The sequence below is a fragment of the Centruroides vittatus genome, unplaced genomic scaffold (genome assembly GCF_030686945.1).
Source record: "Centruroides vittatus isolate TY-2023 unplaced genomic scaffold, ASM3068694v2 contig_391, whole genome shotgun sequence".
NCBI lineage: Eukaryota > Metazoa > Arthropoda > Arachnida > Scorpiones > Buthidae > Centruroides > Centruroides vittatus.
Genome location: NW_027122207.1, coordinates 3,271,456 through 3,296,631, shown reverse-complemented (window position 1 = coordinate 3,296,631; position 25,176 = coordinate 3,271,456). Strand labels below are relative to the sequence as shown.

Below are 25,176 nucleotides of genomic sequence, written 5' to 3'. Positions count from 1 at the left end.
GGAGTTAAGCTTAACGATGTGCGTAGAAGACTTACGATCGATGGAATTAAGTTGCGAATCCTCTTCTGAACAAATCTTAACTCGATGAGATTCCGTTTTTCTTCTTTTTTGTCTCGGTTATTTTCAAAAGGTAGACAGATACGGAATCGATTTATTAAGCTTGACACCTAATACGCTCGCTATACTTACACTTAGAATAATTTAGTCGACAAGAAAAAGAATGCTAATTCCTTGATATAATATGATAATTTTAACGTTTAGAATAACTGATGATAAGGCGGGATGATTTTTTTCTTCTAATTCTAATTTTATCCACTTCAATATCTTTTTTTGTTAATTTAAAATTAAGATAATTTATATACATTTTTTAAACGAAGAAAATACTTAATAAAATAATTTAAATACATTTTTATAACTTTGAAAAATATGAATGATACATACATTTTACGAACAATTCATAAAATTAATTTACTTTTTACATTATCGGAAAAAAATTTTGATGAAAAACTTCCTGAAAATTCTTTGAATTTTATTTTTAATTTATAATTTAAATATTCTTAATTTTTTAAGAAAAATTTTCTGTTGAAATATTTAAAAATTAATTTCAATTAATTACTATTATAGATAAAAATATATTTCATATATTTTAAACTTCATTCTTAAACATTTCAGTCGTAAAATAATTGTGTAAAATACTGAAAGATTAATTAATAACTAAAATATTTATTTTGTTTTATTAAAAATTTTTTATAATTATTTGAAATTAAATTAAAGTAATCGTAAGTTTTAAAAAGTAGCGCGTAATACACGAATATATTTCAAAGAAAAATAATTTAATATCAAATGAGATTTTTTATAATCGAAAAAATAATTTTGAATGCTTATTTTAATAAAAAATAAGGGAGGAGAGAAAAAAAATATTTTTTTTTCTCCATTCGGTTCAAAAAAAAGTTAAAAACATAGAAATGTTGGGTTACATTCGTTTTTAGATTGATTCAAAGTACAGATGTCAAACGAGGCCTTACAAGTGTACAGCATTTGGTACAGATTGGTCGTGTAGTTATTTGAGATTTAAATTTTGAACAGGTGATCACACTAAAAATATTCCGAATTTGTATTAAAATATTCCGATTTATTTCTTAAAATAGATTAAAATCAATCTATTTGACAAATTTGCAAAATGGTCGATTTATAAACCCGATTTTATTTAAAATCTACTTAAGTATAACTAATAATTAGATCTTGATAAAAAAAATATTTAATTCTCAGTACTTTACTAGTGTGTAATAAAAGCTATTATATAAATGTTCAAAACTCCATACAAGTTTCTCATATCTTGTTTTAATTATTCTTTTTTAAACTGGAAAATTTTGAGGAAAGATCGAATGGCTAAGCGATTTATTGATAAAATTCTAACTCCTTGCCGGTATCTGATGTAGACATGATCTATTGATTTATTTTTCAAACGTGCCAAAGTAAAGCTAGGCTATATTTAACTTTATAGTAAGTTACAAGCTGTTATTTTGCCTTTTTTTTATTTACGTTAAATAGTTGGATAAGTATTAAGTAGGCCTGTAGGACGGAACGTAATTGAAGTCTTCATAAAAAAATAATAATATAATAAAAAATGAAGGAACCCAGCAGAGTATTTGCAACTTCTTTAATATTTATTTTTTTTTGCCACCCATAGAAAATTTTTATAATTAAAAGTTTTCTCATTACTTAAAAAGTTGAGAAAAACTAATCAATTTTTGTGTAAATTAAATATGTCAGAAGGGAAAAAACTTTTTTAATTCGATCTTAATTCTTATTTATGGTTATAATAATTATATTGGATAATGGTAGTTTAGGTATTGAATTGTTTCAAAAATTCGAGAAAATTGATGGTAAACAAGCAGCTATGGTTTCAGCGAGGTGGAAAGTATTGTCGTTTGAATAACGATGACAGCTATTGAATATTAAGGAAACCTAACATAATGGCACAACGTCATTAACATGATTCGAAATCTTTCAGAGTTTTATATTTCAAAGAATATTATTAAGTAGCTTATTAAAGTATCTTGGTAAGAGAAGAACATAATTAATTATAATTTCTAATTAAACATTATTTTTAAAGTATTCCATTTACTATTAGAAGAATTAATTTATTATATCATTTATGAGTTTAAGTATCAATATAACATTTTATATTAAATAATAAGTTAAATTATCATTTAACTTACGAACGAATAAGATTCTATTTTTCATTTAACATAGATTTATAGGCTCCTTTTTTTTTTAGTTCTAACAGGAAGCTCCTTTAAGGGTCTGATAAGATGTTTGATGTAGAAGTTTTAGTTATTGTGATAGGGCCTATCAGTCGTTGTTATAAGTGAATTACTCAATCGATCTGAAACGAGCGTGACCGCAAGACATCCGCCAGTCAGGCTTTAAGAAATGGACAGGTACTTAAGGCACACTGTCTATAATCCATCAAGAAACGAAGAAATGAGATAAGTCCGGGTCGCTCCCATGCTATCCGATAAGCTAAGACATAGTAATGGAGAAAGTCCTTGAGTTATACATCTCAATGTTCTGAGCGCACAAAGATTGGTTGTGGATATTGAGAAGAGCCAGACCTCTAAAGCAGTTCTAGAAGTGCTTTGGAAGACTGGAATATCTCTCTTTGTCTTTTGCTATCGTGCATTTCTATCGAGTAATTCAACTAAAATTAGTACCAGTTTGTGTTAAATTCTCACTACTCTGAGAGAAAATCAATGAGATATCAATCATTTAAATGAATGTATATATAGCATACTTTTCTCTCGTCTAAAACACACACATTGAAAAACTGTAAGATTTGAAACAATCAATTAGAAAATCTTCTAAATAATTATTTCTATTATTTTTCAATTAGAGCGCTTTCTTTATTTTTATTCAATCAATAGAAAGACGTTAGATTACATCAGAGAATATAGAGTAAAATAATAATTATAAAGTAGAAAGGAGAATAATTAAAGCTGGAAGAAGGGAAAAAACACAACTGAGCCTAAAGAGAAATATCGTGCGATTAGTTCATCTATCATGTTTTGCAAAATTATTCCATCTGACTACCTTAGGCGAATTGTGAACTTACATGATCATTTCTGTTGTGGTTAATTGCGTGGTAATAACGATAAATAAATACTTTAGGACAAGATTAAATAGATAGGAGAATTGAAACATATTTTAGTATAGACACTCTTTGAAAAGAATTCGGCGATCAATAACACGGAGACCGAGAAAAAGTTATTTATGGAACAAAAATGTTTGTGTTTGACATTTCTTGTTTGCTAATAGCGACGTGGAAAAAGCTATTCTGATTGCTTAAACGTGTTCGCCTTTAAAAATATAGATTAGGAAAAAAAATTGTTAATGCAGTATATGCCGGTAAAGAAGGAAAAGCAATTAATTTGAAAGAATTGCACAGTTTTATTTTAATTGCAGATTTTGACCTAAAAACTTCTCAATAAATCTTTTGACCCAGGACAATAAAGTTTATGGATCATTGGCATTTTTTTTTCTTTTCTTAATGTAGGTCTATTTGGATATTTCGAAGATGTCTTAAATATAATCAGTATTTTATGTAGATTTATATAATAAGTAATTTGTGTAATGTTATGTAGAGTGATATCATGCAAGCGTTGCATTGCAAGACACACAATAAACTGCTTCCAATTTAGATATTGCTTTCGTGTTGTTGATAATTTGATATACTTTTCATTTTAATGATGAGGATTTGAAACATGAAACATTTTCGGTAAACATAGAATGAAAAATTTTGTTAAATAAATGGTACAAATTATGTTATCAAATATTCTATTCACGAAATGCTATATAAGATAAGCATTGCCGAATTTGAGACAGGTGCGTCCAAATTGTTTTCTTTCACTGTCAGTTGCGTGTAGGAGAAATCCCTCTTATTTCTTAAGCCCTCTGCTAATACATTACCATCAGGTAGACACGAAAATGGCTATCTGTTCTCGAGACTGCCAGACATCACGCAAACTTAGCTCACCCTTAGACAAGGACTACCTAGAAGGTTCGGTTTGCAGATCTACCAGACTAATAGATTATTATTTTATACGAATTTCCGGATTGTAATCTGTGTGATTTCATAGTTTTAAGCCCTTTGTTAAGTAGAGATAATTTCAACAAAAAATATTTTGCAAAGAAATTGGAAACGCATTCTCACGTGTTTGAAAAAAACGATGTTTAAATAACTTTGCTTAGAAACTAAAGAAAAATATTAAAGAAAAGACATAAAAAAATACGTATTAAAATAAGTTTTTCACTAAATTTAGAAACAAAACATGCGAAATATTGAATAAAATAATAGTCTGTTGTTTGTTTTTAAAATTAAATAAAAATAAAAAAGAAATATAGTATATTGGAAAATAGAATAATTTTTACATTTTTATTTTTAATATATATTACGAAAAAATTTTTCGAAGTAGTTCAGAGATAAACTTAACTATTTGGAAAGCCTTGAGGCTAGCGGAATTGTTTGCTAGCCACTTTTTATTTATTTGAGACGAAATTCGAAAATTTTTCTCTTTTCCTTTCTATTTTTATGCATCATATTTTAACGCAATATAAGCTTTATGTTTATCAATAGAACATTGAAAAATTTTATTTCCGTTTAAAAATAAAAATTTAATTCGTGTAAAAATATATAGAGAAGGTCCAAATTTAATTATTTAATCATTTAAATGTTTATTGTAGTTTAAATTTATTAAATTAGTGAAGAACTTAATGAGTCTATCAATCATTATAAGCTTGGAATACAATTCATGTTAATTAAATTTTGATACCTGTTAGAAGTTCCTTGTATCGATAGTTATACAAGGTTTCTATTTAATAATAAAAGAAAATTGAGTATTTATAAAACTATGTTAAATACAGACCCGAGAAAATAATTAAATATTCATTTTATAAAAGTTATAAATAAAGGGAAAATTGTCAAGTGCTGTGTATTTGGATGCCATTCCCACATAAATTAAAGTGGGACCTAACATTTTTTTTTCTCTTGTGTTATCGCCATATCTTCAAAGCTATGTGAGCTTTCAAACGGTAATTTAAGTAAAACTTAAAAGGGTCAAAGATTATATCCACCCCAAACTTCATTGACACTGCTTTATCATTTTCTTTCCTTATCTTCTTGAAATATAAAATGTAGGAAGATTAAAAAATGCCGAATGCCCAAGCCACCGAACAAGTAAAAATGTTTCCTTGTAGCAATCTGAATTTTAAGTATAAGTAAGTGGAGATTTTGATTTTTATATTAATTTTTATTACGCGAAATAACGGACAAGTTAATTGTTTCTATGACTTCACTACTTGTTTATATTAATTTCTAAATGTATGTAATTGCTAAGTAGAACGAAATTATTATCATGTTTGCTCTCAGTAAACTGACCCTAACTTAGGAAATTTTTGTTTTAGTTTGTAAGTCACGATAATGCACACCACGTTCCAAATGCGAGAGAAGCAAGGTTTAGGTACATCATTTATCATAACCTGCATTACTACCAGTCAAAATGGATATGACATCCGCACCTGTATACTACTAGATAAAAATAATCGAATAAGGTGTAAGAATAAAAGGCATATTAAAGGTTTTATGCCGGGTCATAAAAGAGTGACCAACGATTGCAAGACGTAGTTTGGTACATGGCCGATGACATTTCTTGTATATCCGTGCCAGATCTCGGCGATTTTACTTTTGTAATTAACTGTCCGTCTCTTGATCCAGCAGGTGTTTGACCTGATGCCCGGATGACGTCATGTCACGTGTTCTCCTAGCAACTAACATGCCGCACCTGCTGATATGGGAAAAGTTTCCCTGGGTTGGCTACAGGTTGATCGATGTTCTAATCGATCGCCATCGCCATCTTGGTTACTTGCCATACTACATATTGCTCTTTGCCATTCTAAGATGGAATTTTACTATTAAATTTATAACTGTCGATGTTCAATACAAAATAGCGTAGAATAACATTTTTAATCATGCGTAACCGCAAAACTAGGTCACAGTTCCCATTTTGGCATATTAAAATTACTTTGCGAGTCTTGGAATTTAAATATAACAATAGACTAATTTAAATAAAGGATGGAATTTAATAAATATTCGATAGAATAAATTCGTATATACTTTATCATTATCGGAAAGTAATTGATTATTCTCATAATGTCGGATTTTAAGATACAGCATATGCAGACTTTAACTTAACAAGAATTCTGATTATGTTTCAGTTAAAATTTAAGAAAGACTGTCTTATTATGGGCCTTTCAAACTGACCATATCCAAACTTTGAAGTAGACCTCTATAAGTTAAGTTATATACAAATGAAATCCCTGAAATTGAATCAAACTTTTCCATTTATAGTTTCTTTATAAGCAAAAATCTAGAAATAGAGTTCATATCCGTTATCACTGAACTATAAGTAAGGTCATGCGTGTTTAAGTATCTCCTGTAGTTCTTTTATTTATTTATTTATTAAAAAAAAGAAAATCGATACAGTTCTATACAGTAAAAGAAATTTTATATTTGATTCTACTGTATTGATACATAATCTACTTTATTATTTTGTTAAAGTTAGATTTTTGCATGAATATGTGAGTTAAGCGTTGGATATATCTACAAACAAGACATTTTCTTTCGTACTACATCGATCTATTTCTTTTCTTTTTATACAGAATATAAGATATTTTATGAGATTTAAACTTTATATCTTAAAGCGAACATTAGAGAAAGCTCTACTTATGATATATCTAACTTTATCAACTACAATTTTATATGCATTAAATACAAATTATATAAGTATACTTTTTCTTTTTGCATTAAAAAAAAACTTTTTGGAAGATTTTATAAAAGATTTTTATAATTTTTTAGTCAAATAGCTTCTTTTTTTTATTGAAAATATCCAAATTTTCGAATACGAATAGCCTATAGTCAGAAATAGGAGAAGTTCGATTTTTACGTCTGCTATTTTATGCATGTAGCGCTCATTGAAGATTTCACAGAGCCAGAGGACTGCTCGGTAGTTTCGATAAAATTTTGAAAACCAAGCTTAAAAATGACAAGTTTGTATTTTACTGTATAATATATCTATTTAAAATTTAAAAGAAGTGAATTTATGTTTAATAATTATCTACAGAAACAGAATACAATCTATATGCAAAACTGCACAATTTGTAGATTGTAGAATGGATCTGTCTATAGAAACATGTGTTGTATCGTGTATAATATTTTAATATGAGGATGTATGATTTTGTTTTATGGACAAACATGCAGCTGGTTTTCTCATATAGTATTTTCTATTAGAATATCCTACTTTCACTCTATTCTGCTTCTGTAGATGTCGGATTTTGGCTTATATTCTACACCCGGTTTTAAAGATAAACGTGTCAAAAATATTTCTGCATTCTTTTATATTCATAATATTTAGAGTCTAATTAAAATATAGTAAAAGTAAATTAGATTTTATTTCGATTCCTTTAAAAATTATAAATAAAAAACAGTAAAATTTATAAATTTCCAAAATAAATTCTAAATAATTTATCTTTGATTTATATTTCGTTTATTTTTAGCGAATATTTCGAACGTAATTTAGAACTTTAATTTTTAAATACAACTTTAACACAATGATTCATTTTGCCATTTATTATAAATTGTGAATGTGTATTTTAAAAAATTATAAACTGTCAGTTTATCAACCAATTGATCCAGCTTTATGTGAAGATTAGGTCTGGCAATATTTTCTCGTTAATTCTGACATTGAAAAACAATTAATCAATTTTTTTTCTTTGTAACTTGTAAGTTTGATTCTATATTATAAATCCTAGAATGGATTCTTTCTTTTTAATAAGCGTTTAGCGTAGAAAAAAAGGTAAGATTTTCCCCCAGAAGATAAATCAATATTATGTCTAAACTTTAGTTATAACAAAAAATGGATTAGTTTATAGTAAGGAATGAAGAAATTTTATTCGATAAGCCTTTAGCGAGTGATAACTGGATCCTTGATATTGCTTGGTCACCACGCATGAGCAACGTTTCTTTGTTTTTTTGTTTTGGTATGCCAGACGAAAGAGCCTGCCACCCACGAAGGAACAAAAATATCTAACAGAAAAAATGAGACTAAACTAGAAGTATTGATATAAACATCAACAAAAATACTCATCAGTTATCGTTCAGAATTCTTAAATTCGTCACCATGTTTATTCATGTGTCTGTAGTCCAAAATAGAATGTTTGTTTTGGATCCTTAACCGTTGTGGTACCTTATTTTATCGCTGGATAAGATTTTTTCGTATTTAATCTGTCCGACTTGTCAATCGGGTTGTCATTTTGTTACTGTTTCTATCAATACGGTATGGTTGGCTTAACGTTTTCCCATCACGTTTATTGCTTTCTTTCGCGAACGGTCTTGACAGCTTCAATGGGCTATCCTAGTTCTGCTATACTAAGCACGGTTAGCAATACTTCCAATGGAATAAATACTAAAATGAGTAGAAGCTAAAAAAAAATACGGATAATTTCTTTTATGCTATTAATTACTTTCGAATAATTTTATTTTAAAAATCTCTGCATTATCTATAAGTTTTCAAGGTGGTGAGGAGTGTACCGCACATATACTGATCCTTAAAATGTATTATTGCATGTTTTAATCAACTACTTTATCAATTTAATTTCTGTTTTTTGCTATAAATAGTTTATTTTCTATTATTGTTTTATTTACTGTAAGCTCCGCAAGTATTGGATATTAAGCTTTAATGGAAAGAAATTCAGAAGTTTTCTTTAATAATGTAATTTTATTAATGTTCATTGTAAAATTTTGAATTATTTCTTCTCTAAACATCGTTAGAACTGCTTATTTCTCCAATTTTTTGATTGTTATCGAAAAAAGTGGTTCCAATATTTCTCCAAAGACAGTTAGATAGAAAAAAAATTGAAGTATTAGAAAATCGATTTCTTTATCTTGTTATTCTATAGAAATATTTCAATTTAGATAAATATTGATTTATGTTTTTGAATGTTTTGTAGATTTTTTAATGAATAATTAAACATATTTAACTGATTCTAAAAGAAAATTGATAATGTCCTCTACTTGGAAGCTACTAGACAATAGGCTATCGGAAACTTGGAGATGCATGCAACCTCTTCGAGAAAATTGATTTTTTATACTTATTTCATAGAAATTAATTGAATTCTGCGCTTGCAATCGTATTTCAGGATATAAATATAAGCACAGAAACATGTATAGCATTGTTCTCTCACGTTTCATATAAGTGTGATACCGAGTCTGAAACGTGATTGAATTATTAAAGGAAATTTTAGGCAAACAACAAGAAGGATGTATCATTCAACTTATTTGTTTTATTATTGAATTTTAAAAATACAGAATAAATATTTTGTTGTAAAAAAATGAGATGTTTTTCAGTATCTTCAGAAAAAATTTTACTAATATTGATCAAATTAACTAGTTAAAAAAAAAAAAAAATACACATTTTAGATAAATAAAGTGTGTGTCTGTCTGTATGATATTTTGAATTATTCTGTGTAGTTTCGGTAACAATCTCTACACTAATGCTTTCATTCTAAGTAGTTTTCATTCTTGGACTCGCTTCGGCAATTTATCGAATGTTTCAAGGGAGAAAATATCAAACCTTAGCGATAAGAGCAGAATCTAGAAGTTACAACTATCTCTACTGATTTATCTTTTCGTTCTAAGTGTGGAAATTAGTTGGGAAAGGTGAACAGTTAGGCTTTGCTCGATTCCCTTTGGAAAAGAAGTCATGTTGGGTCGACAAGAGAAAACGATTCTTTCTCTGAAATAGAAACTTCTTTCACCTTTCTCGCCATCCTAATTATCTTGCTTGTCCTTTGGCTTGGTCCACTGAGGAATTCTCTTCTCTTCATCCTTTTCCCTTTTTTTTGTTTCCTTTCTTTTTTCCTTCTTCTTTCTTTGCTTCGTCTTCCTTCGGCAACGATTCCCAGCCTTAGTAACTGCATTTATATTTTTAAAAATTTTCTACATGCATACTTTCTTTAGAACATATTGAAGAGAAATAAATGAAAATTCTTTCTCGACCATAAAATATTTAACTCTTGTTTTTATCCGGAACTAAATAAATCCCAAATAAATAGCTAGCTATTCTAGCTATAACAACTGAGAACTAAATTATAATGGCATTTTTAGAAATTGTATTTTTTTATATTACTTTTCAAGAGAAACAAAAAATTTAATATGCATATCTCTACGTAATAAATACAAAGCCCACTTGTTGTATGAAAGTTGTTAAAGTAGTGCCTTTATATAGACGAGGGAGGAAGTGGAGCGAACAAAACTATGCACAAATAATTGCAGTCGATGTGGGTGGCCTGAAAACTATCCACTTTTATATGAATCTAAAGTATATAAATAGCCTTAGAAATTTGACCAGCCATTAGATACACTAAGGAGCAGTCATATTAAGGATTTTGCTCCTATATTTTTGACTATTATAATATTAATTACAGTATGTAAATTCGGTGAGGCCATTTTTTTTTTACTTTTTTTTCTAATATCTTACAATATAACATACTGTATAATATAATATATTTAATATGTATATTAGTATAATTTTGCTTACACATATCTACGTATATATATATATAAGTTATGTATGTGTATGTGTAAAAAGTATTCACTTTTATTAAATATTCGTTAAAACATTTTTCTTCTTTTCATTTGCTAAAATTCAAAGAAATTAATGAGCAATAAAGAGAATTTTTTCTTAATAGTTGCTGTCTGTACGTGATCAGTCACATCAATTGCGATATTTTGATAAAATTTATCGTGCCAGTGGTTGCATATTTTGGAATTGCTTTAGCAAAGAACGCATCATACATGTATACACATACATATTTTTTTTTTTCTAATGAAAAAGTGTAGTGGGAATTTGGAGAAAGAAGTAAAGTTTTGCACGCAAAAGATTAGATCGAATAAGGGCGTGGTTAAGACGTCCAGACCCCATGTCCCATGCCATTACTGGGTTTCGAAATGATGTTGAGACGATTAATATCCCATTACAAGTTATTTTTTAACAAATGGATACTCTCTTTCCTCATTTTTAAGGGAAATCTTCGCGAATACACCAGTTTCGTGACCTATCACGTATTCAGCACCTGTATTTAAATATTTTCGAATAGTTTATTAAACCATTAAGAGATTTATTAACAATTTATTCGGAAATACTTCTAAGGAATACAATTATCTATTAAATAATTGTATCCTCTAATAAACAAATGACATCGCGTATCAAAATCTATCAAAAAATACCTAATGAATGCGCATTACTCGTTTAGAAACGGCAATTAATATGAAGTATGTCGGATGCTTCGTTCGAGATGATCATTTTTTTACCCAGGTCATAAAAATTAGTTTTCATTATGTGGCGCCATCTGCTGATTATTACAACTACTACTGATTTCAAATGATCTTTTTATTAATTAATCATAGAATTAAACGTGTAAGAATATATATATATATATTGGCAAAAATGAGCTAAAATAAATCACTTCGTAAGATATAATTTTCTTATCTTTAGTTCTATTTATATTGGTTACATATTCCAATTAAGGAAAAAAAAATTTTTGAAAAATATTTTAAATGATATATCAATGCTGAAATGCTAAGAGAATATTTCATTTTCGATATTTTTTTTTATATTAAATACATCGATTGAGACGAGCAAAAATTTTCCCTTTTTTTAAAATGACTTTTTCCTTTTTAAAAATAGCAAAAAAAGGGGGGGGGTAAATAATAAAACTGAAAATTGTAAAAAAAAGAATTTTGTTTTGTTGTTGGTTGGAAAAGATTATTCGGAGTGAAGAAAATTTGGAAATTGGCTTATAATTAGACATTTGATCGTTTAATGCCCCTTAATAATTTCTCTGACTGACTAAAGTTTAATATAGCTGCATTAATTTTTGATTAACTTCGAAAATTAAATTTACAAACAGGTAAATCATTTAGGAGAAAATATTTTTTGAATAGATTCATAAGCGAATCTAACAAACCATTTCGTACGAACGAGTATTAAGCACGGAGACGGAAAATAAGAAAGGTGTGCCTCACTGATGCTACCGGTCACCATGGTAACGTTGAAATCACTAAACTGCACTCTTGTCAAGAAACATAATGCAAGAGAAATGCGAAATTTCAAGGTCTTTCCTTGTACTCTTTCCTCTCTTTTTTTATTTTTTTTTCTTTTCCTTTTTTTATAATAGAAACATCTACTTTCATAACAGGAGGAGGACACTTTAAGTCTCTAAAGACAGGTTGAAGATAGGAAATATCGCTTTTATAAATTCAAGAAGTATTTTTTTTTCTTTTGTAAAAGTATAATAAAAAATAAATAAATAACGAGATAAATTGTTCATTTCAATTTTACAATTCTTTCCTTCGCTGCAACATATATATAAAAAAGAAAATTTTAGTGAAGTGAGTTTTAAATTTATGCAAGCAAAATTAAATAATGACAAGTGAGAAGAAGAAGAAGAAGAAGAAGAAGGAAAAAAATTCTATTTTCTCAGCTTACTGTTTACATTAGGTAATTAGTCAGAAAATAGTTATTTTTCTGTTTCCCAAGGTCTTGTATTTAAAAAATTCATAAAGAGATTTTAATCAAACTAATGCAACAATGCGACTTCAAAATTCCCGAACTTAATGAGTCTAACTTATTATTATACTAAAATGTAAAAAGAAATGTTTTTGTTGATTTTAACCGCCTTTTCTTATAAAAACTCGCATTTAATTATGAAAGTTGTAAACGACGTTTACAATCCTAATGATGCTGTAAAATGATCAAACAATAACAAACAGATTCCGATAGGAGAGTATTAAATGTATTAAAACTTTCTCTAATTTTAGATCGTATCTAGACTTGTTTAGTAACTTTCGACTCACTATATATTATTATTATTGTTAGTAAGAAGTTGCGTCAGTCTTACACTTAAAATCATCATCTATTTTTTCTTTATGCGGTGTTTTTAACCAATGAGAAAACACTCCCGTATCCCACTCGTTGTAATTTGTTCTGCTAGCGACTGCTGCTGTATCGTTGTGCCTGGTAGGACAATGACAATAGGTCAAACTGGAGAAGTAACTTGGGATTTTCGGGACTCTTATGACCTTGCCGTGAGCTTCTACTCCTCGCTCGTGGTTCACTTGACAGGACTACATTCTTACTTGTATTGTGTGTGCGAATCTTGATTTAATAATCGTTCCATAGCTCTGTTATCATAGTGTCCATTCTACCGCAGGTTCTGAGGCCTGTTGAAGGCAACTTTTGCTGTCTACCGTCAAGCCTGCTTGGTAAGTGTAATTTCTCTTTCATATTCTTTTTTTGTGTCAATGGTGATAATTACTCTATAATAGATTTAATTAATAGATTGTCCTCTTTGTTTTATGCTTTTTTTTTAGACCTACGACGAAGTTTGCGCTTGTTTTATATCTATAATATTTGTAATTTAAATATAAACAATGATGCAAATAATTCTTCTCTAATTAATTTTATGTGAGATTATACTGTATTCTTAAATTGTAATTAAGAATAAAAGTGATATTAGGAAGTCGGTTCCACCTCTATTGAACGATAATAGAGGTGGAGCCGACAATGCCTAAACGAAACAATGCTAAATGAATCTATAGATTGTTAATTAGAATCGAAGATATCCATCTCTCGCCGCCTATTGTTCGCAATGGATAAAAACAATGCAAACAATAAGATTTATTTTTAAAGTTTTGCTGGAGTCGCGTAATGTCATTGAACCATTATTGTGTCTCCCCCAAAGATATTGTCATCAATATAGCTGTCAATTAACTGCCCATTTGTGCTGTTTATCGTTCGTATCGCCTTTAAATTGTCGCACAGACAATGACATTGTCAGCTAGAAATTGGGTGCTGTACCATGTTATTGCGTTAGAGTGCAGGCTCTGAGATTATCCAAAGAATTCGCTTCTTTTATATAAAAATAAAAATTTGATAGCGTTTCACGTTCGTCGAGTTTTGTGTATTAAAAAAAGCTACTAGAGAAAATTTAATTTTAACCCAATCTGAAATTTGATTACAAATTTTTTTCTTTCTTTTTCTTTCTTTCTTTGCGTTAAATTTCATATTTAAAATAGGAAGTGCTTAAAATGCATTTAATAAATTTTGTAGAATTGTATTAAATTTATTAATATAATTTCCCAGCGGTTTTCTATTACGATGGGAAAGTCGAGTGGTATGCAGTATCTATTAAAATTCAAAGCAGGAGAAGAGAAAATTGTTTCACTTTCATTCTTAAAAAATAGTAAAAGACAGGTGACAAGCGAGACGTTGCGATTAAAGCCAGGTGCAGGACAGTAGAGCACGTTAATGGGTTCTGTTGATAGCTGCTGGTCAGTTCGTGACGTTCTTTGGGGCAGCCTGGTGTGTGTAAAATCCCTTGGAAAAGACAGGAAGGCTGGGCGATCGTGCCTTCGGATGAAGCGGCACACCCGTTGCAGTTTTTGTATCTGCAAAGCCCTATCTTTAATGCTTTTGCCCGGGATGTGTGTTAATCACGGACAATAAAAATGCCGACTGTAGACTGTTCTCTAAGATTTAAATCTATAAAAAAAGAAAAAAAAGCGGGTATTTAAAGTATCATTTATTTAGGTTAGGAACAGAAACTATAATTAAATATAATATTCATTTAGATATGCGGCGAGATAGCGTGTGTACCAAAGTTCAGTTACATTACTGTGAAGACGATTTAAGTTCTTAATGTATCAAAATTCATTTTTATTTTTCCATCATTTTTTTAAATATTAGAACTTATTCGACAGCATTTTTCTAGCCTGTAATTTTGTTATTTTGAATATTTTTTTTCTCAATTAATTATAATTGCTAATTATTTATTTGTAGCGGTGCTTCTGGCATTTGAGAATTTGACATGTTAATATTCGTGTTTTCTTTTTTATTTTAAAGAATTTAGACCGATTTCTATGGCAGAATTACACGTTTATAGATCGGAATTATCGAATGACGCTTAAGATTACATCGATTTTAAAACAGAGACAAGTTCTGTAGTAGTTGGTCCACTTTTTTCGCTGTTAACGCTGGTATATTAATATCATTTATATAACAGAATATAAAATTCTTCGATGAAAGAAAATTTTTATCTTCTTTTCTTCTCAATTCACAAAGATATTTTCAGAATATTGTATTTAGATAAAAGTGGACATTTGAAAAGGAAGAGTTTTTTCGAAGAAAGTATTTATGGAAATCGATTAAAACTAAAGTTTTTCTCAATTTAAAAGCAAAAATTTACACTTGACCTGTCTGACTGATATTTTCAATCTTTTGCAAACTCTCATATTTTAAGTTCCGCAGCTTACAGATTGATTCTCTCTCTGTCTAACTTGGGAAAAATTTTTGATTTTGTTTCGGGACTCTTCTAAAACTCGAAGATAATATTGAATGGGTTTTTTTCTTGAATATGTCTGGTTTTGTCTACTTAGTCTCTTTCGCTTTCGTTTCCCAACTTCTAAATTCGTTTTCTCATTCTTCCTATTTCGAAATGTCTGTTGTCATAGCAACGACATTAAATCCATCTTTTACTCCAGACAGAACGGTTTTGCTTTCCATATAGTTTTAAAGAATGTTTTAAAATTTTAATGGGAATTTATCGAGCGACTGATATGTTAGGAAATTTTCATACGAGGTAAAGAACATCTGTTATCAAAAATATTCCAATTTCAATAGATTTTTATTTGTTTTTATCATATATATTTGATTGAATAAAGAATTTCTGTTAAATATATCTAAATTTGGAAGTTATTGTGGTGGTAATTTGGGTTACTCTTCGCACTTTTGATGAAGGAGAAGAGGTAAAGTAGTTAAATGGCGGATGTATATTTTTACTGGAGAGTTTGGTATAAAAAGAGCTGTCACATATGACAGACATTTTTTGTAATAGTTAAAGCCTTTTAGTTTACGATGTTTTTAACGACGATTGTTTGCTCCGGTTTCTTTACTCTTCACCTGAATTGCTCTTAATCTTTCTCCCCGTGCGCTACTTAATGTAATTGCTGTCTGGATTGTCGCTGAGCAACGTTTGAACCAAGTTGTAATCGATTGACTCTTCCTTAAATATCAACATTGTCCTTAGTGATTGCTCAGTTAATATTATTATCAGAAAAATAAAACCGTACAAACATTATAAAATTATTTATAAAAGTGATAAGAAGAAAAAAGATTGGGATCATTATGGAAAAATCCAGGAAAGACAGAACGATGACATTAGTGAACAACTCGTGCCAAAAACAAAACTTGCTAATTTTCGAGGCAAGAATCCGAGTTTTTGGTTATGCTAGCCTTATGGCTATCACGTTTTATCAAACAGCTTCGATTATGGGAGGGAAAGAATCTTCTGGTGGCCCGGTCGTGACATGAACCCTTTGCTATGCCCGAGGAACGATGGGGGTGGATGATACCGAACCACCAAGATAGTGACAACAGGTTACTCGTCTGGAGAACGTTCACCCGTTGTTTATGCCAATATATAAGTTTTTTCCTTATTGTTTAAGGAAACGGACACGGTACCTCATTAGCAATATTTTTTTTTCTCTACCGATAGTTTCATAACCATAAACATATCGCATCTCTGTCTGTCAGCGAGACACACGTGAGACGAAGAGTGAAAATATGCGTGGCATCGAGCTGGCAACATTCCGGAGTCGCCATGTTGCGGGGGTCGTTCTTACCTCGGGCCTTGGGACTAACTTCCCGCTAGACTTTCCACTCACTCCATTAGTTGTGCGTCATTAACCTTGCTACGAATTTATGGCGGACACTAATTGAACAGTCTGATCATGTCACATGCAGATCATGTGCTAGATATCTACTCTATTCGCTAAACTGTAGTCAACAAGCGCCTCAATAGTTGCTAAGCAACCCATACGAATAAACGCGTGGAATAATAAGAAAGGACTTATTTAAGTTTTGTAAATCAATGTTAAAGGCGTTTTGATGTCAAGCAAAATAAATTAATACCATTCTTGACTCCGGTTACAGGAAAAGGTGGCTTCTATTTTTATATACTTTTATATTAAAAACGTCAATTGCGCAAATAACTCGCCGCATTCATTTTTATCTTAGGTCATATTTTTTCTTTTCATTCAATCGTAATTATGAGGTTTAGAATTAAAAATATACTAGAATCATAGTCTTAAATCAATATTTAATTCAATATTAACATTATTTTATTTATCATTCCCATATAAATATAAAATTAAAACGCCATACAAACTTTTTTTTTCGTTCTTTTGTGACAAACAGACTGGAAAAATATCTATTTAACAGGGAACGTTTTCAAGCAAAAGAAGCTAAACAAATTAAATAACAATAATATTAAAAAATTATTAGAAGAGTTACAATCACTTAATGCATACTGACAACTGTTTCTTTTCTCCCACTCAGATTCCCTACTATCTAATTTTTTTCCCACTTATTTTTGGGTATATAAAAGGAATGAATTAGTCTAACTGCTCTAGAAGTAAAATTTGAGCTTTCTTCTCTTCCGTTATGCTTCACATTTCACGCACTTCTTGTTTCGACAGACATATCGGATTACAACTATTGTTATTGATGGCTGCTCTGCACTACTTAGTCTCGTTACATTTCTATCTGTTTAACGTATCATTAGAAATAGCCTTTTTTTCCCTTTTCATTCGGCGGAAGTTCCTTTAACTTAACTCTAACTAAACTTTTTTCTGCTTTTTTACTGTAAATATCATATGTGGTAAGAAGAGATCGGTTCTATTGTTAATAGAATTGTTGGCTTAAATAAATATAATTAGAGACTAGGCTATGTAAAAATAGGGGGGAAAAAGATCTTTTATGAATAACATATTATTTTTGATTAATGTTGTTCTTTACTTAATATTATTAATCTGTTAAATTAACTTTATGGCAATAAGAAATATACATTATATATTGCACGAAAATGATTTATTACCTGGCAAATTATTACCTTTCATACAGCAATATAAATTAACATTCAATTTATAATATATTATTCTAAAAAAAAGAAGGAAAAAAATGATTTAAGTTACATCAATTATTTTTTAATTAGCATAACTTGACGATTTTTCAGTAAATTTCTCTCAATTATCGTTTAAGTTGATCGGAAGTTAAAATGATTTTAGTATGTGATATTCTGTTAATGTAAGCGTATATATGAATTATGGAATATCCTGAAGTTTACTCCCCATTCCGGAAGGGTTGAGGTGATTGTAGGGCTACGGTTTTCCAGACATGTCGTTAGTTCCAGTACTCACTTCTCACAGTTCAGTCATGCAAGCATAGTGTACTCTATAGATCTTGGGAAGTTCGCATGAACTGGCACCAGATTGTCTTGATATCTGGGCACAGGAAAGAAAACAAAAGAATAACGCTTTTTTCCCTTCATTACTGCTAATTCCGACAGGAAATCTGTATGTAATACCTTGAGAAATTTTACTTTGAGAACCTATACTCAACGTATTTTATTCTTATCTCCGATATTTTGCTTGTTACTTTTCGTTACGTGACGTTTTTCTTCCTTTTTTTTTTTTTTTTGAATTTGTTGGGTAATACATCCTACTCGTTAAATAATTGGTTCAATTTTATAGGATTAAAACGTTATAAGTTATAATTTAATGCTCAGATAACTCAAGAACTTTAAGGATTAAGGATAAATCTCTTTGTAATTTTTGTAAAAGATTTAAAATTTTATTTAAGTTATATTATTTATGTATAAAAACATCAATAATTTTTTCTTTCACCATTTAATTAGCTGCTCTAATAAAGCTAATTTATTTGCTACAAAGTAGGTTGTTATTCATTCGATATCAATTATAATTACAAACTTTTAATTGCGATTTATGAGTTTTTTTTTCATTAATATTCAACGGATATAAAAAGTGACCCGTAGCGTTCATCAATAATCAGTATCTTTGACATTTAAATTTGATGCCGACTATTGATGATTATTCGGCAAAAGTAAGCTTTTTGTTATTATTCTTTACTTGTTTCATGACTCGCAATGACCTTTACGATTCGTTAACTTTGCAACAAAAGCAAAGCATCTAAGCCTGAAAAAAACCATATATTTTTATTTTGATTTAGCAAATAATAGAGCGCTCTGTCATTTCGCATTTTAAAAATAATAGATTATAAATAAGAAAATTTTAAATATTTACATACAATGTACAATTAATTAAAATCGTTGACAATATCATTTCTTATTCTAAACGACAGATGGAGACACCTATTTTTATTAAAATATTTAAAGTATTCATTTTATTCATAATTATATCGAGTTTTTCTTCCCATATATTCAAAATTTTCTATTGAAATAATTTTATATATTAATATATCTAAAATGTAGTTAAATCTTTGCACTTTTTGAATACTTAAAATGATTTTTTTTTAACATTTGAGTAATGGTAAAAAAGTTAACAGTAGGGTAAAATCTTTTTTCTTAAAAATGTTAGGAAACTGTATTGAAGATTGAAGCAACGTATGAAAGATCTCGTATCTTATAGGCCATAAAAAATAAGAATTCATGTTTTGTGTTGGAAGCTGCGAATGACATTTATATTTTGATACGTTCAGTTCAGACATAGATCTAGTTACTACAGATAAAGCAAACAGCGTATTTCAAAAGAAAATAGGCTTATTTTACAGTTAAGTTCTTCAAAACGTGTCGAGTAAAATCATAATTCTGACGATTTTACTTGAATATTTCAGTTGAAGTGTCCAAAATGCAATAACTTTGCTCCGATACGATTCTGCCAACGAGCATGTTAAGTCTTCAATCTTTTATCTACGCTAATAATAAGTTATATATTGTACCACATACTGGTTTGCAATAACTAATTGTATAAATTACAAATACGCCAGACAGTTTAATTGTTTCTAATTGTGTATGGCGTGGCTTGAACGTAATAAATCATTATAATCAATGGCTTTCAAAGATTAAGGCAATTGTAAATGTTGTAATGCAAAAACACTGGAGAGGAGAGAAGCTAAAAATGTTAGTTTCGGTTTTACTTGTATCAATTAAATCTCAGATCATACACAGTAATATTATCTTTTAGATAAATTACTTGCGAAAGCGATTGCCATTTCATTTAAACGTTGATTTTGGCAGAGTTTACAAATCGCACTCAGGATGTTCTCATAATAACGTAGCTACGTTTATGCAAATCAAACACCGCTATGAATCCCCAAGTGACCATCTTTCTCGGCAATTAAAACCAACATAATGCAGTAGATATACGAAATAGTTCGCATTGGGATTCATAGATTACTGATTTGGGATGTTATTGTGATGCCAGATTATCTCTACATTGACATCCTGTCGAGTTGACATGTCAGTAATTTAATTAATCTCCAAGACTACCAGCAGACAGGGAATGCTGTCACGCTGTCTAATATGGTACTTTATTAACTAATAAAGAATTATCTGTTCGCATCTCGGTTTATATTATGGGAGAAACCGAGTGCAGGATATAAATACTCACGAGATGTAAACTACTTCCAAAAATAGGGGGAAAGAAGAAAACTTAAAAGGAAAACAGATTTAATAAAAGCCACAAACAGCAAATTAATCCTATTTTGGGTCGATAATCGTCGCCGTTCCATTTACGAATAACATGCTGAATTTCGAAGTTATCTCGTACATCGATTTTCGCGAAAAACAAAAATCCATACACTAAAGTTCAGCTGATGTCTCTCACTGCATCTGATGTTTTTCCTCCCAAGGGATGCTAAGAAGTGACTCTCTGGCAACGCTCACATTCCTGTAAAGACACTTTATTTTCCGTTCCCGACAAATCTAATGTAAAATTGTTGGGGTAGTGTCTTCCACTTTGCGTGTCCGGCAGCGGTAGATCTAATTGTCATCTTGTTTTGATGTCCCTAAGGGTCATTAAGTCTTTTCTCGTTTCAAATATAGTTGGACGTGCCCGGATTACAAGATTTTCGTCGGTCGTTTTGCTTGCACGTCGCACTCAGGTGTTTTCAGTGCGAACGGGGAGTGGATTTCGGAAGTATTTCCCCCTCAATCCCCGCTGCAGATCGGCTAAGAGTGCTTAGTCGAATCCACGACACGTTTTTGCTTTCAAGCTAGCGACAACGATTGCCGAAGTAGCCAAGCCATGGCTTGATCGTGAATTCCGTCCTACTGTCTGATCTGTCGGGATTGCATTTCATTCAGTATGCAATTAGCTTGCACTCTGGGGTGTTGTTTTTTTTATAACTCGTTTTTGGACTCTGACAGCCCCCGAATCCAATATCGTCACTTCTGATAAACTCGTTGCCTTTATCTAACGTATAAACGCATCCAAACTTTTCCTGCAAATTTCTATCGGCTGACAAATTTCATTTTAATCAATGATAAATGAAATAAATTTTATATCTTTAAAGAATTCTAATTTAATACAATGGCAGTTTTAATTATACTTGAACTAAAAAATAATAGGAAGAATAGCGTGTAAATTTGTCCATCTTTTAAATGAAGTATAAAATAAGAATAATAAGGAAAATTCTTTATGTTCAATGTAGCGATAAATTGAGAATCGGTATTTCTTTTTTATGCAGTTAAATTGAAAGCAAAGATGATTTTAAAATCCAAACATAATCTAGAAAGGTAAGTATTTATAAGGATAAATGAAAATCCGATCAGAAGAAAATGAAAATTTCCTTCTGTAATCTTATAACAATCAATCAGATATATAATATTGATGGACATAACGAATCTTCAAAATAAAGTTATTCAAGTTACTTTTTATTGCAAGATATTCTTTTGTATGTACTGTAACGATATGTTGTATGATTCGTTTCTTTCTATATACGAACATATCGGGCGGAAGATCCAGTTTGCCATCGGCTTTAATAAACTCAATTTATTATACGAATATAGAATTGACTGCTTTCTTCTCTTCTTATTTATCCTTTTTCTGGTTAGCTAGATGAACAGATCCAGATATCTTCTATTTATATGACAGAAACGAAAATGTCCTTTTCTACCTCCATTAGTTTTACTATTCGATAACTACACAACATATTAAGAAGCTTTTTATCCGAATAATAGCTTAACTTTTACTAGAAAAATTGCTTTCTGTTGCTATCAATTCAATCTTTTAAACGTCCTTATAAGCTTCCATAAGATTCGATAAGTGTTTTTCAACTGTAAGATTATTATTTATACAGTACTGTAGTTTGAACATTCGACTAAGCATAACTAAACATTCCTATCGTGTTTAGCTGTGCATTTTATGCAGGACAAAAATTTAATCCTATCGCATTTCTTCCGTTTAAATTAAATTGTATTGATATATTCGTGTTGGATTTTATTTGAACTTTTATTAGGATTGATAAACTTATTCAATTATTTTAAGTAAAGATTTTGTAGTAGGGTAATCGGCCGAGCGAGACGAGAGACCTTACAGTTCTCAGTAAATTCCTTTTGTTTGTTTGTAACGCGATAACCCGCGAGTGCTGCATTTCGATCAATTTGTAACTCCCTAGAAAACTAAAAAAAATACCATCAATAGGCACAGGCGAATTGATTTTGGCGAAAATCGGAAAAGTAGAAAAGCAATTACAGAGGAAAAAAAGGCGGCTAATAACAGTCTTTAATTTCCCTTTCGGTATCCGAGTTCGATACCTGATCATTTGTTTTTTCCACTTCGTCTAAAATTGAATTATACTCGGAAACGGCTACTTGAACGAGTATTAATAATATTTACACACCTGAAACATGTAATGTAGTCATCGGAAAAGATAGAAAATATAACTTAAATATTAAATTTGCCTTTCTTCCTTGGAATTTATTGAGAAGAAATAAATTCCTCTCTTCAAAATTGATCCAAAAGAGATTTATCTAAATTTTGCCTTTCCAAATAGCTAAATTTTATTTATTTACTTTTTTCTTAAAGCTCTTTAGTTAAATGATACAAATGGTTTGTATCTGCAGCTATTAATATCTCTTAAAAGGATTCAATTTAGTCTGAAACAAATACAATCTTGCACAAGTAGCAATGATGGAAAATTGTTTGAGATGTGTTAGTAAGATATAAAATCTAAGATATTATTGTGCTTATTTTTACAGATTTTTTTTAAAAAATATAATAAACTTAGTTTAATAAAATTTCGATTTTTGACAATATTCAAACTTTTAGATTCGAAAAGTCAATGTTTGTATGAAAGTTTTGAACTTTTTACATACAGAAATCCATGCTAGACGAAACACCTGTAACGCGAGATACAGAGGGGTCTATCTTTTCGCTTAACAATATAGGTCTAAGTCTGATATATCATACATAGCGGTGCATACAGCTGCAATATGTGCGCGCCCCAGGGCTATGCTTTACAATAATACTGACTATATGGACTTTATGTTGTACGGACAATCTAGCTTAGATAAGCTCCTTCACTTTATTGCTTTTCTCTCACTTCTTCTCACCCCTTCGTCGTTGTAATGGGCCAGGGCCGTGGGCCATCGCCCCTCTTCTGTTGTCAAAACTAGAAATCTTCTAGTGACTTCTCGAGATGTGTTGTCTGAGATCATAAAAACTCCAAAGTTTTAAAAGTAGAGTGAATAGGTCAAACGTGAATGACGAAGAGCCAACTCTGTCATTAGTTAAACTTTTGCAAAAAGGAAGGGCGTCTGGTACATATCATAAGATTTTATTACTATTTTCAGTAATTGTTTGTGGGCTGAGTGGATCGGATTGATGGTAATTAACTGTTATTTTTTTCCATGTACGAATTACGTTTACGAGTTCGACTGCTTTATGACAAATTTACACGAAGTTTCGGCAATAATCGATACTCAAAATGCGTGCCACTGATCTATCGAGTTCACTTTGCGGTAAATTAAGTTGTCAGTTCAATAGAACTACTATTTGTTCAGACAGACAAAATTTATTGGTTAGTCACGATTTATTTTTTCATCGTTCTTGTGTTAGATGAATTAAACAACGCATACACTTCTTTAGACGTTAACAAATGCCCCTTTACTGTAATCACTTTAAAAAAATAAAATAAACGAGCAAACAGAATGTACAAGAATTAATTGAACAATTATAATATAGGCTAATGAATCTTTAATTTTAATCTCACACGTTGTGAAGTCTTCGTTTGATTGATTGACTATTTTATTTAATACGTGTTTAATTATACATTCAGAATTATCAGAAATACCGCTTCTGATTATTTAAGAAAAATTATGCAAAATTTAAATTTGTTAGTTCAATATTATTATTATTGATTTGTAATTTAAAAAATGACAAGATACGAAACTTTGCTTTTATGAATTAATTTTTGCAAACAAGCTTGAATCATGTTTTATAAAGTTTTCAATATCGATTAATTTTAATTTAAACGACGGTAAAAATTTAAAATGAAACAAATTAAAATTTAATTTGGGGTTATAAATTGTATTTAATTAACTGCAATGATTTTAAATCAAGAAAATAATGAAATTGTCTGTATTTGTCAAACGTGCCTCGAGTGGTTAATGTGTCACGTCGAAGGTTAAAATTTTAAGTATAACCATGATTAATGTAAGTCTGTAACCGTATAAGAAGTAAGTAAGTGAACTCAAAAATTCCAAGCACAAAAAATACTAAACTAGAATCCAATTGGTGCAATGGACCAAAATTTCCAGGCTGCTTCAGTGGATCAAAAATGATGGCCGAACCGTCGCTGTCGGCATCCAAATTGCATGATTTGCACAGCCAATGAATGACATGAAAGTGGAAAAGAAGAGAGAATGTCGACGCAGAAAAATGCGGCGCGTATAACATCTCAGCTTCACTTTGCTATAAATTCTTCGTTATGTCCTAAGAGGCTCCGATATGCCCGACATCCAAAGCAGAACAGTGCAGCCAGACAAAGTTTGCTTTTGTTGTAGCCGTTTCATTGCCATCGAAAACTCATTTTTTCCTCAACTTTTCTGAATACTTTTATGACTAATAACAAAAGTAGCTGCTAAGTTTCTTATTAAACAATAAAAAAAGAAAAACTTTGCTAACTTTACAGACTACGATGGAATAATCTCTAAACCTGTATTTAATTAAAACAGAATAGTGCA

At 30.0% G+C, this 25,176-nt stretch overlaps 1 protein-coding gene across 1 annotated transcript in view; it reads left to right on the top strand.

Annotated features, from left to right (window-relative positions):
* The window catches only part of LOC136975908 (plexin-B-like), a 125,242-nt gene that overhangs the window by 43,006 nt on the left and 57,060 nt on the right, over positions 1-25,176 (top strand). Inside the window, exon 3 of the mRNA XM_067271072.1 lies at positions 13,327-13,378. The gene's annotated coding sequence lies outside the window, so the exon portion shown is untranslated. The remainder of the gene's footprint in view (positions 1-13,326; positions 13,379-25,176) is intronic.